The sequence below is a fragment of the Myodes glareolus genome, chromosome 21 (genome assembly GCF_982192425.1).
Source record: "Myodes glareolus chromosome 21, mMyoGla1.1, whole genome shotgun sequence".
Taxonomy (NCBI): Eukaryota; Metazoa; Chordata; class Mammalia; order Rodentia; family Cricetidae; genus Myodes; species Myodes glareolus.
In genome coordinates this window covers 27,566,625-27,580,363 of record NC_142046.1, presented here as the reverse complement: position 1 = coordinate 27,580,363, position 13,739 = coordinate 27,566,625, and the positions used below count along the sequence as shown (strand labels likewise).

The 13,739-nt window shown below is 36.9% G+C and overlaps 1 protein-coding gene and 1 non-coding gene across 5 annotated transcripts in view; one reads left to right on the top strand and one right to left on the bottom strand.

Annotated features, from left to right (window-relative positions):
• The window catches only part of Arhgap15 (Rho GTPase activating protein 15), a 597,306-nt gene that overhangs the window by 280,161 nt on the left and 303,406 nt on the right, over positions 1–13,739 (bottom strand). The window lies entirely within an intron of this gene.
• Positions 835–954, top strand: LOC125395144 (small nucleolar RNA SNORA40). Its single transcript, XR_007230470.2, has one exon. It is a non-coding gene; the product is annotated as a small nucleolar RNA SNORA40 (small nucleolar RNA).

Genomic DNA, 13,739 nt, shown 5'->3' with positions numbered 1-13,739 from the left:
CAGTACTCCTTTGAGGAAGTCCAAGGAGATTTGAAGACTGACGGTTTTGTACTTTGCTATTCCCAGGGGCTCATGCGTGATCATCTTTACTGAGATTTATTCCCATCCCTGCTGAATTAATATGCATTTTAGTTAACTAATCTTGAAACAACAGGAATAAAGTTTATCCAGGTCTTTTATACCTCAGAGAACAAAACAAATACTACAAATCTTTAGAGAGAAAGGATATACAAAAGGGCTTGAGGTGAAGATTTCAAAGCAAATACTCTTTAAACGATGTGCAAATTACCTCGGCGCTTGAGCATGATTTATGAAAGGGGATTAGCTCACTGGAATAAGAACCAAGTTTAAACTGATGGGTTTCAAAGTCAAAGATGAGAAGCAGTTACAAGACAAGGAAGGAGGAAAGCAACAATGATTTAGGGAAGTGATTTGGTTTAATATTTCCTCTGAATGGATTTGCCTTAGATTGTCACAAATTACTATTGCTAACTGCAGTATAAACAACTTTATTTTCTAAAAATAAGCTAAAATTTTTTTTTTCTAAAGAAAGCTTTAATTTTCTAAAAAGGTTGAGTTCAATAAATGAGTAATTATCTGCTTATTGTTTTCAAAAATTTAACCAGAAACTGTTAAGCCATGAAAACTATTGTAGCTGGAGAGGTCAACTTGGAAAAAGGTTTGGGGAGAGAACACTTTCTTTTCATTTCACAAAGTTACCTACAACACCAGCAGAACACAGCCACGCCAGGCCTCTACCATGCTCCCCCAGTGGCAGTTTATGAGCTTCTTGGAAAACATATGCAAATGATGACTTTGGTAGCTTCACAAGAATTCGTGGGTGTGTTTGTTCCACTAGGGGATAAAGACAGACTAGAGAGGCACACAAATAAATCCTCTTTTGCAACCCAGAACTCATCGTTCAGTGTGAGTTTTGAGATAAACAAGAACAAAGCACAAGGCAGCCCAAAAGATGATGGTGTTGATAATGAAGCTTGTCTTGAATATGAGGTTGGAACTAAACATACCTGTCAGTGTATGTTCCAGTGGAGCACTGGCACTTCCCACATACAGGTTAGGATTCTGAATGCGTTATGGTTGGACATGAGGAGGACTCTACAGAGACATGGGGTGTCATCAGGTGAAAGGCCTATCATAAAGTGGTTCCCAAAATAAATTGTTTGAAGAAATTTCCAGAAATCCTCTGGCAGAGAACTTTAAAGATGTCATAACTGTGTTTCTATAACTCAAGGAGAGACAGGAGAACAAACGGCTGATAGCACCATTGTAGTAAACATCTTTCTCCGAGAAAGGGCTATTTTCAGAAATCTTGAACCCCCGTGACCTGGATAGAATAGCAAATGAACCCTTCAAATAAATAATTTAAATAAAAATTTTATTGGCTTTACAATAAAAAAGATTATTACACGAGTTCATTTCTTAAAATACCTTAATAACCTACCATTATGGAAGGTAAAGAAATGTCTAATGTTTCCACTCCTGTGTGATTACTATCTAATGCTTCTTGACTAAATACTGGATTTTGCCCAGTGAAAATGAGTTAAACAAAATTCTTTAGGTTCTCAGCCAAATCTTTCCATGGAAATCGGCTACGCTCAATTTAAAAATAAGGCACGGGATAGCAACAACAAATTTAGTCACTTACTTGAAAAAAAAAAAAAAACCAACGTTAAATATTCCTGTCTAAGCTGCCCTGAAGTATGAAGCTAAATAAGTGAAGATATCCAGACATTACTGCCTGTCTTCTCACTGTGCAATGACATTTTAAGTGACTATTTGTCTATTTTGTTCTTTAATTCCTAGATTTACCCACACCAGGTTTCTGTGATAGTTCATTTGTATTTTAATAAATAAAGCTTGCCTGAAGTTCTGAGAGTAAACCACCCCCACTGGTCAGCCTTACAGACCAGGCAGTGGTGACACACACCTTTAATCCCAGTAGCCACACTAGTTTGCCGTAGAAATTGGGAGGTAGTGGTGCTTGTTTTTAATTCCAGCACTAGAGAGGAATATAAGACAGGAGGGGGCAGCTCTCACACACAGTCTCATTGTGAGATTCCTAATCTCAGAAATGGCAGGATCGCCATTTCAAACTGAGATAGATGTGAGAGCCAGTGGCTGGCTGTTTTGCTTTTCTGACCTTCAGGTTGGCTTTACTTATTAAAATACAAGTGAAATAGAACTACACGAGGTGATGTTTTATCTCCGAAATAATCACCATCGGTTTTTCCTAGAGATGAAGTCATTCGCTACTAGAAGGTTTAAACAGGCCTCATTCTAAGTTTGTTCGCTCTGTTTATGGGAACTCAAATGTGAGTCTATTTTTGTTTTCCTTGCACCTTTTCCAAACAACTTAACTTAAGTATAGCTTCTTGAGCCTTGGTTGTTTTGGCAGGCATCACTGAAATGCTAATAAGCTAGCTCTAGGTAGTAATACAGCAGCTGAGCTGTGAGTCATCCAGATTAAGATATCTAACCTGAAAGGTTGATGGGAAGTGAATTACAGTACTCAAGAATAACACAAAAATTAAGTAACCTACAGAATCAAATATCATTATTCTTGCCCTTGGAGAAGTGGGTTAACTTCCAGAGGATGCGCATGGAAACCAACATTCTCTGAACAGGACTTGTGTGGAAGATGAGGCATAAACAGAATTTCAGATCTATTCTGCAGATGGAATTAGTGGAATTCCAGGAAATCAGTGGACTGTCTCACGGACTTGCTGATAGGAACGGTTTATTATTTGTTTTTTTGTGATGAATTGAGTTTAATTTTAGAATCGCTTTTGTGTGTATTGCTGCTGTCCTTTGTCCTGCCATTTCAATGTCCAGGATGTAGTGATGGCTGCAGTGCAGGCAAATGTGTACAGGAAGAGTAGCTCTTGACTCTGTCGAAATTCATGTGGGATCACAAATTAGAAGGAAGTGAGGAGACAAAAATGAATACTTACCATTTTAAACCACACGTTGTCATGAAATGGCCTACTCAACAGCCCTTTGCAGTCTAGATTAGACAGTGCTCCAAAGTGCTCTGACTCCAGCCTATTACAAACTGATTTAGGGAGTTAGTTTTGTGCAATGTGGTAAAGTAGTTATCAAATTTTCCTATGTCTATATCTTACCTATTAAAATGCAATCTCCTGGGGCTGGTAATTACTGAGTCTGTGGCTTTTCCAGTAGACTAGAGATCAGTTCATGGCACCCACTTCGGGTAACTCACAACTACCTGAAAATTCATTTTCAGGGGATGTGATGTCCTGTCTGGTTTTCTAGGGTACCCACAGACATTCGCAACACACATAAACAAGTCATAAAATAATGGTTTGTAAAGAAATGCTGTCTCTGCTCAATGAGTTTGGGTTGAGTCTTGGGAATCCAGTCTTTCCTATGAACAAGCTCCCAGCTGATGAGATTGTCATTGGTCCCTTGGCCCCATTTTCTGTAGCAAGACTATAGTAAGCTCTGAAAACCAGTGGTTAGAGACAAACTTTGTTGAACTTTCTATCTTATATTTTTGAAGACACAGAAGAAATAGAATTTTTGGAACTGTCAAGAATCCTTCCAATATGTTTCAGGAAAACCTGCCACCTCAGAAATCTTTGGAGTCTGTCTCTGTTCCCACTGCTAGCTTGGGCCTGCAGCATCTGTTACTTGGTCTGCTGCAGTATTTTCTTACCTTTGATCTTTCATTGTTTTCTCTGATCTGTAGAAATGGTTACTTTAAAAAACCAGACCTGTTCAGTTCTTTTGCCTACGATGTAGCACTTTATAAATATAGCTTTCAGTACAAAGGTATCAATGTAAGCCCTTGACCAATTAGTTCATTCTTGCTTGCTAACCAGACTTACAGTTGTTGTTTCCCCAATGTTTATACACCCGCCTGCATTCTCTGGCTCTCTGATGTCTATTCTAATATGTGTTTGTATTATTTCCCTATTATTCTCCCTTCTGCATTTGAAAGGCTCCCACAGCCTCACAGCAGCAGTAAATCTGAGGGCCCTTTGCTTCCCATGTTCTGACAACCTTCTTCTACTTGCTACAGGATCACTTTCAAGTGTTTGTTCTCTGAATACAAACATATTTTTTGGGGGGGAACAACTTCCGGAAGGACCCATAGTACTTCACCCTTCAAGGACTGCCCTGTCCTTTACCCTTTCCCTTTACTGTGTGAACATCAAATTGTTGCTTTCTTTTGGGATTGTCCCCTCATTTGCTCAGTTATTTACTTATTCACTTTGTTTTTAACATGAATATGCCAGTGTTTCCTACTGATTTCTCAAAAACTAGGAAGGAGAGAGGTAAGCTTCAGAAGGTCATCACATATTTCCCATAGGTACCCAGATCTAGTGGATCAGGGTCATTCTGGTTTAAGTAAACGATGAAGGCCATGGTCAGCTAGGTTATCTCACCCATATAGAATGGTATCTTGAATACAGGGCACATGGTGTGTGTCAAGGTATGTTTGTTTGATAGTTGGTCAACAGAATTGTCTTTCTTTAAATAAGACATTTTGTGACTTTCATGTAAGTCCTTATAAGATAATTAAAGTTCATGTATTTGAAGGACATCATTCCCTATGGCACATCAAATCCCTTAAGGAAACAGAAAATAATAAATAAAAGTAAATGTGATGTTCCAAGTTAACTGACTAATAGAAGTATGTTAAAAATTAAATCTTTGACAGATTATCCTTTTCTTATTCTGCATTTATTTTATAGGAAAATATATAGGAAACAATTAATACCAAAGACATTCCAAAAAAATCATATGGAAACCTACTATTATATATATATTGAATCTTTAAAAATATACAGTTAGAAAATATATACAGTTAGAAAAAGATTTTAACTGGAATTATCCTATCATAAGGCAACAATGCTTCTACTAGACACTAGGGGATAGCAAACACAAAACATAGTGCCAGGAATGGGTTACCTTTTATGGAGTTGTTGGCAAGAAGTCCCTAAAGACCCTCCGAACAGGTTATTGCCAATGTTCTTGGTTACTCTCTAGAGCTTGACTGTCAGACCTTATTGCTGAAGATACCACACACATGAAGAAATCGAGCTGGCACGGAACTGGAAACTTTAGAACCATGGGATAGCCTTCAGAACACTGAAAGATGTTGTGGATATTCTCAGAGGAAAAGCAGAATCACTAACCATAATCAGGTGTGAATTTTACAGCAATGGCTGGCCTTGCAAGACATGTCCAGTGATGTACAAAAGTGGCATGAACATCATGAGAGTAACCAACCATTTTCTTGCGAGAGTTAGGGCCCACTCCATAGGTTGTAACCCAGACCTGGAACCCTTATCAGGATGAAGAAACTGTTTACACAGCCTATGCACCCTAGCGGGAGAACTTACAGTGATTACTCTGTTAAATGGACATAACACTAAAATGATGTAAGGTTTTATTACTAGTTCCCAAAGATGGGTGTATCTGTCAACCGTCATTGGAAAAGCTGCTTTGTGCCGTATAGAAAATTAACACAGGAACTGGTCAAGGTACACAGAGTAAAAGACTCCGGAATACTCAACCCTAAACTTAATATCTATAGTAAACAACTTCCCTGAATCCTTAGGGGCAATCGTGGAAGAGGAAAAAGAAAGAGTGTAAGAGCTAGAGGCGGTGGTTGACTAAAGGAAATGGGTTTTTCTCTGGACACAAGCACATGTGCACAGCTGTGTCTCTGGACAGCTGCACACATGAATTCACAGCAGTGGAAACTGCATACACAGACCTGCACAAGTTCAAAAGTACAAGACTTAATTCCAAACTGGTGTGGGGAAGCGGACACCAAGTCCCACCCCTGCTTAAGTGGCCTTTGGCAACTGAGAAACAGTGGGATAAAGAGTAAGTTTTCTTTAAAAGTGAAGCCCCTGATGGGTTGGCTATCCTCTAGTGAAAACTATAAATTCAAGAATATATGGGAGTGAATCAATATACACTATATGAAATTATTCAAGAACTAATAAAAATGAATTAAATAAATACATTTTTGTTCTTTGCTCTAAATGTAGAAACTGGTAATTTTATCGTAGACAAATTTGGGATACTTTACTCAAAAATTCACTCATAGTAATTATTATATCAAGTATTTATATAACAACATAAAATTTGCGAATACCTTATATGTACTTAAATTCTGATTTTACATTACTCTTACATTTAGTGCACATATTTCCATCATATTCAAATTTTCCTTTGTGTTATTTAATAATTGCATTGAAATATCTATTATAGTTAAAGAACAGATCAATTTTAGGATATTGAAAAGAATGTATGTAAACCACATAGCTGTGTATCTTGAGTTAAGAATGACACTGAAGTACATAAAGTTGAAAAGCCAGTGTATTAACATCTGCCCCAGTTAGCGTGAATCGTCAATTTGACACACCTTAGAGTTATTTGAAAAGGGAGTCTTAATCGAAACGCTAACCAGATCAGACTGATCTATAGGCAAGTCTGTTAGCATCTTTATTGTTAATTGATGAAGATTCTAGCCTATGTTGTGTGCGCCATACCCTGGGCAGGTTATCTTTGAATCTATAAGAAAGCTAGCTAAGCATGAGCCGAGGGTGAACTAGCAGAGAGTGTTCCTCCGTAGTTTCTGTTGCAAGTTCTTGAGTGAGTCCCTGTTCTGTCTTCCTTCAAAGACGGACTATGACCTGGAAATATAAGTCTAACAAACCCTTTTCTCACCTACAAAACAAAACCAAATCAAACTTTTCACTCTTACACCCTTACTTCTGATATAATTCCACCAGCCTTTAAAGAGTGTGATGAGGATCAGAATTTCTGTAACTCTTGTTTTAACTTGGATTTCTATAAATAGACGAGAGAATTATCTTCATAGATTTAATAAATTATCAAAACTTCAACTCTTCTACATTAAAAACGCCATTTTATTTTGTAGACTCAAATATAATGCTAAAAAAATTAAAATCACTGCCCATGAAAAAAAGGATCAAGAATGGGTATGAATCACCACAAGTCCTTAAAACACAACATAATGTTAAAATAGAACATTGAGAGACGGTGACCTGAGCTCAGACTTAGGAGATGTTATCTCAGTATGTGTATGTGTGGGGGAGTAGTCTTAAGGTGATGTCAACAGGCTGATCTGTGGATCCAGGTCTTTAGCTCATTTCCCTGGAAAAAAATTTGAAGGTCACAGAGTGGGGGGTAACCCTTGAGAAGAAGGCACAGGCAGGCAATGAAGAACTGTTTATAGTGATCTAATGGAATTATGTCTGTCCATTATGCTAGTTTGAATAGAAATATTTGAAAAACAACACAGGAATTAGATAGAGGAGGAGAAGAAAGAAGAGAAACTGCTTTGACTCTTTGAGCTAGGTTTTGGACTTTGGAAAACACTATGTCTCAAAAAAGGATGCTTTTGTTTCTTTTCCTTCCTTGTTTTTTAAAGGTGACCTTGAACATAATATGTAACAGAGAACGGCCTTGAACTTCTGATCCTCTAGCACGTATCTCCTGAGTGCTAAGATTGTAAGTGTGTGCCACCGTGATTATTGCCCACAGCAAAATTTTAGTTTTACATTTTCTTATAGTCATGTCATCTCACATTTTCTCTCCAGTTTGAAGCCAATTAATTTTGTATACAATAGGATACATCTATTTTCAGCAAGAGTTAAAGAATAGGGATGTTGCCTTTAGTTATTATTTAAGCAATCAAAATATCCATAAACCATTTCTCTAAGAAAAGAAAGAAGTTTGATGTTTTAGGTCACTTTTTTTAAAAATAAATTTCAAGAGGTATATTTGTTATTTTTAGGTTTATTTCATATTGTCTGATAGAAGTTGTATCTGATTTCCTTTAAAGGATGGGGGACATACTATGAGTTAACAAAGAACAAACTTTTTTCCTAAGAACACACTGAAGATTCAATGCTTTCAATGAGTACATCTCCAAACCTGTCAGGGAACCCATTCTAACATCCAACAAAATACCTTAAAAAGAAAGCTACATTCTTGTAGGCTTTTGAGGAATTATAGTACAAGTTTCTGTGGTCTAGAAACAAAGAGAGTGGGTAGACCACATGAATCTTGAGTATAGAAAGAGTAAGTGATCTTTTGCATCTAAGACAGTGTTTTCTCAACACAGAAAGCTAAGAATGTAAAAAAGTTTCAAATATCATGCTTAGAAATGGTACTTAAAATTTAGTTGACAATAATGAGCGAATACGCTATGCTTAACTTCTTAACAAAAGGTTAATATGTATCTATTCTCTGTCATGGAGTATAAAGGATAAAACTTTTAGAGAAGTTCAACGAATATTATTTTCTTTTGTTTATAATCACAACACTGTACTAACGGTTATGAAATAATGTTGGAGAGTAGAGAAAAGAGCCCTCTGAATTTGGCCTGTTATTGAAAGAAAGTCACCTTTTGACCTAATGAAATCAGAAACTGATTAACCGCAGTTCATCTAAGGAGAAATATGGTCACAGTGTTACTGCGAGGGTCAGGAGGAAGATGGGGGTGATCTAGTGATGGAGCACTCAAAGGCTTACACGGACATGAGAATAGCTCATGCTTCAAGATGCATGGCTGTGGATGCCCAACGGGCAGAGGCTAAGATCAGCCCCTAGATGTTAAAGAAGAGATTCATCAGAGCTTGCTTTGCTCAACTCATAACTAATTCCTCGTTTCAAATGATTCATAGGGAACTAAATGTTTTGAGGAAATTACAATCTATGGGTTCTATAAAAGTTGAGATTGCTGCTAGACATCATGAAGATACAGAGCAGAATAGCCAAGGTTACATAGATACCTGGCATAGTTCTGAAGCTTCCTGAGTAACAGTGTTTGGACAAATGCATTCACATATCTGCTAATCAATAATGTATTTAACCTTTAATGTTTTCCTTTTCTGAATGTAAAACACTAGCCTCAATAGCATTTTGATCTACATGTTTTAAGTCATCTTAAATATGTTCAACAAAGAGCAAGCCCCTTAATCCATGGAAAATGATCAACAAACAGATAGTCTTTAAATAACTGAAATCATTCATTTTTAAAATATTTTTGTTCAATAGTTTTCCTCAAGTGGTATTGAATAAAATTGGTGCCAGAAGAAAGTTTTTTTTGGTGTGTGTGGGGCAGAACTAAGGTGAATGACCACAGTACTTTATTAAGAGTCTTTATCCTTCCAATTTTCCAATGTAATGATAACCCACAGCAAGCCACGCAAATATTATGAGGTTTTTTTCAGGTAATATTTTTTTATTTTTCTTCTTAACTAGATTTGATTTATCTCTGAAAGTTTAACATTGTTTTTTCTTTCTTAGCAGATGGCTTAGTTATTTTATTATTTGAAAGCATTGGCAGGGTTATGTGGTTTCATATAAAATTCATAATAAGAAAACCTTTACAATATGTACTTTTATGAGTCTCCAGGACAGTCTTCTCAGTGTGTATCTCAAACAACTGCTAATTACATGTTTATCTGAGAAAATAGTGTGAATTTTCAATTTGGGTTAATAACAAATATATTACAAAGTTTCTTAATTATATACTTAATAGAAAGGCCATAAGGGTCATAAGGATAAAAAATACTGGTTTGGGGGAAGAATCAGAAAAAAAAATTGATTATCAAGGTTGTTTTCCAAAGGTCTTAAAATTAATCATAAAAGAAATTAGATCTTTAAAGGCATTCATATTGCAGTTGAAACATGTGAATATTCTTTTACTGAATTATAGAAATGTCTAATATCTGACTTTCCAGGTTTTAGTTGAGAAACATTAAAATACAAACAGAAAAGATGAAAAAGATAGTATCTAATAAACTGTGTATTGGCCACCTAGACCCAATAAGTTAGTTGTTGGGAAAATACCAGATTTATTCTACCTTGTCTTGTTGAAGACTCGTTTCCTGACATGCTACTAAATCTTCCTTTGCAGGATTTGTCTTTTCTGTACCATACTCTTCATCCTGGTTTAGCTGTGCTATACTTTGCTGCAGCTTCTGTGGTGTGCAGGGTTCATGATTTCTAGTTAGAACCATTCTCAAATCCTCCCTGCTTGTTGTAATTTTTGGAGGTCTGAGAGAGTAGGAAGCAAGTTGGATGGTAATGGTGTGACTGAAAAGTCCCAGTTCTCAGGGCCAGGGGTATGGCTAGCTCAGAATGAGCTGGGGTATGGCTAGCTCAGAATGAGCCGCTCCTTAAAAATACTACTGTAAATGGCTTCAGAAGGTCCAAGGTGATTTGTTCCCTGTATATGATTTCCTAAGGAAAATGGGTCAAGATCTAGGCAACCATTTAACAGTGACACCATACTTTTAGCTGTTGCTGGTGAGAAATTATTTAGATATTACACAATATCACTGCTTCTCTATTAAACTTATTTCACTTTGTATGATAATGATTATTCCCCAGCCCAATAAAGATTTTCAGAGTTTTAATTTTCAGTATTGTATTAGTATATCATTAATATCTAGTCTGTCTTCATGCCTATAACTTTATTATGGTATATGAATCATTATTAAGGTATTTGAAACTGAGGAAACCACACGGAAATACTTTTAGGATTTTGCCCGAACATATTTTTATCTTATTAAAAAAATTCAAAATAGAAATGCATTTACTTTTAGTACTTTACCATGTGACTTTAAAAACTTATGTTAATTTTTGAGTTCATACATTTATAAGGTTGAAAGTGTTTTATTTAAAATTTATCCTTCCCACTTGTAGATTTTAGAGTTTGGCAATCTTACAGGCATGAGATAGATTACAACAGAAGGACCACATTTTCTATCTGTTTGTTTGTCTGTCAGTCTGTCTTTATTTGAAAGCAAAGACAGTGAATGCAAGAATTCTGTGTACATTTTAGTGGTATTTGCTAAGAAACAACATTCATATTCGATGACTGTGAATACGGGAATAAATCAGAGCTTTGTCTGAAGGACTTGCTGGATGCTGAAGCTTTCCATTAACCAGGACTTCTTAATGACATGCTCTTCTGGGCATTAAGTAATCAAGGGCATCTCTTGGCTCCTTTCTACTGGGTCCTGACGTGCTGCTCCCAAGAATGCCCTGGCTGCCATTTTCACCTGGGGAGGTGCCAGGGGAAGGACCAGCTGCTCATATTTAGACGTTTGCAGCTATGACTCCCATATCCAATTCTGGCTCCTCTCCTGTATTTCCTGTACCCTCAGGGAGAAGGATGCAGAGTGTGTGTGCCCTGCTCCAGCCTTCCATCAGACACCACCCTTGGCTCATACCCGTCTTGGTGCCATCTGCTTGGAGCCATGGAGGATAATAAAAGAGGCTCGTATTTATTGAGTGCCTGCTGTGAACTAAGTATTTACATCTCCAATTTCAAATTTTCACATGATCCTAGAAGGATGTTATCAGACCCATTTTTATAGTTCTGGAAAGGAACACTTGGAAAAGTTAAAAAAGCTCTCCCAAGTAATGCGATGCCATGATTATATTTGGGCCTTTCCTCTTTTCCATCAGTGGGAGAGACTCTCACTCTCCATGGAGAAATCTGTGAGCACTGTGTCTGATTGACTCTTCACTTTCCATAGCAGCCTTCCCTAGAGAGCTGATCTCCTGCTCTCATCCCAGGCTGCTGTCCTGAATTTCTCACAGTGATTTGGCCCTCTCGTTGAATTTTCTGGCTTCTTGTCTGTTAGACTCAACTGATATCTTAAAATATCCGATTAGTACTTGATAGTGTTGGCAGGTTGGAATCATATTTTTTTAAAGGAAAGTATATTTTAACTCAACTTTCTGATTTCACACACTGGGAGAACATATTTTTCCCATGTTAATCGGAAAAACTGGACCAAGAAATGACCACCTGTTAGCTGCTAATGATGTTCACATGCCTTTTTAAAAAAGTAATTCTGGCTTTTTCTGCTTACAATCTTGGCGACAAAACTCATGGGAACATCAAGGGCACAGGAAGCCAAAGGCAGCAAACAGACAATAGAGTTTGTGCTTGGACTACTAATAAGGACGAAATCACTGTCAATGTGACTCCACATAATTATCGAATCTCCAGACAGTGACTTAAAACATAATGTATGATTTAAGAAACCTAAACTTTGGGTATTCAACTATAAGACCTAGTTCAGAAGGGTTTCACATATGGGAGTGCCTACTTGAAGTTTTAAAAAAGCCAAATAGAAAACATGCTTCAATGATTCCAAACCCGTGGTCTAATGTAGTATGTTGCAGATAGGTCAATCACTATGCCTTTCATGTGAAAATAAATACACACATAAGATCAGATATAACTGAGTTTAAACAGTGATTTTCTGTGTCCTACCTTGAAAGACGTCTTACAACTCTACACAGCCAAGAAGACACAGGCAAGAAATAGTTTTGAAAATTATGATTAGCATTAAAAACTAAATGGACTTTTTGTTTTAATGGTAAAATTGATCTAAGAGTGCTGGCATCTTGGTTTAAGTTAGCTGACTTGGATAGATTTTACTTTTACTTTCTAGCAAAGGTCCACTCAAGGGCAAGTTCGAAACAGATTACTGTTTATTTGTTCACTTAACTACAGACTGCAGTTAGAAGAGCAGGTTGTAAAAACAGATTGCTTGAGTTTGACATGTGTCTCTTACCTGTCTTACACACATTACCATCACTCCAGGTGCCTTGGCTACCTCATTTATATATAGGGTTAAAAACGATAACCGTTTCTTAGGATTGATGAGTTGGTATAAGATAAGCACTTGGCACAGCATTGGGGTCCAGTATATACAAAATTGGTGTGAGAGGTCCTTCTGTCTATGTGTTGCTTTTATTGGTTAATGAATAAAGAAATTCTTTGAGCCTATGGCAAGGGAAGAACAGAACTAGGGTCAGGGGAAGCTAGGTTGTATGCTGGGAGAAAGAGGGTGGAGTTAGACAGATACCATGGAGCCACTGCCAGAGTCAGACATGCCGAATCTTTGCTGGTAAGCCACTGCCATGTGGTGATATATGGATTAATGGAGATGGGTTAAATTAATATGTAAGAGTTCGCCAGTAAGAAGCTAGAGCTAATGGGCCAGGCAGTGATTTAAATAATCTGGTTTCTGTGTGATTATTTCAGGTCTAAGCTAACCAGGCATCTGGGACAAACAAGGGGCTTATTGCAGCACAAAATAGTGTCTTATATTAGTGCTCTTTTAACTTAAAAGTCATTGTACAATTCAGGAGATTTTGATTTGAATAAATACCTGCCTTCTCCCCACCTTTTGACAAGAATGACTTTGCTCCCATACTGAATAAATGATTGTCTTTCCCAATGGGGGAAAACTACAAAGAAGGACTGAAAGTTTTTTCCATAGAATTTCTTTTCTAAGAAGCATTCTAAAACTTTAAATATAGTTACCATTTAATACAGGATATGTCAGCCTCAGTTTCTCAAACAGGCTGTTGTAAATGTTTTCCCCCACTGCTTCAGGGTTTAGAGGCAAGTCAAGTTCTCTTCCACAGCTGTAATTAAATCTCAAATTTCAGATCTGCTAATCACTGCATCACAAACCCTTGTGTGATTACTACAAAATACTTATGTATTAACATTAAACATATACTTACAACTGAATTCTAATGCTGTAATCTTACCTTATCCCTTATCCCATGGGAAATGAAGGGGGAAACTCAAGAATTAAAGGAAAACATTATGTAAATGAAATTAACTCTAAATAAAATCTTTTAGAAGACATTCCTGAGCCTTTACCCAT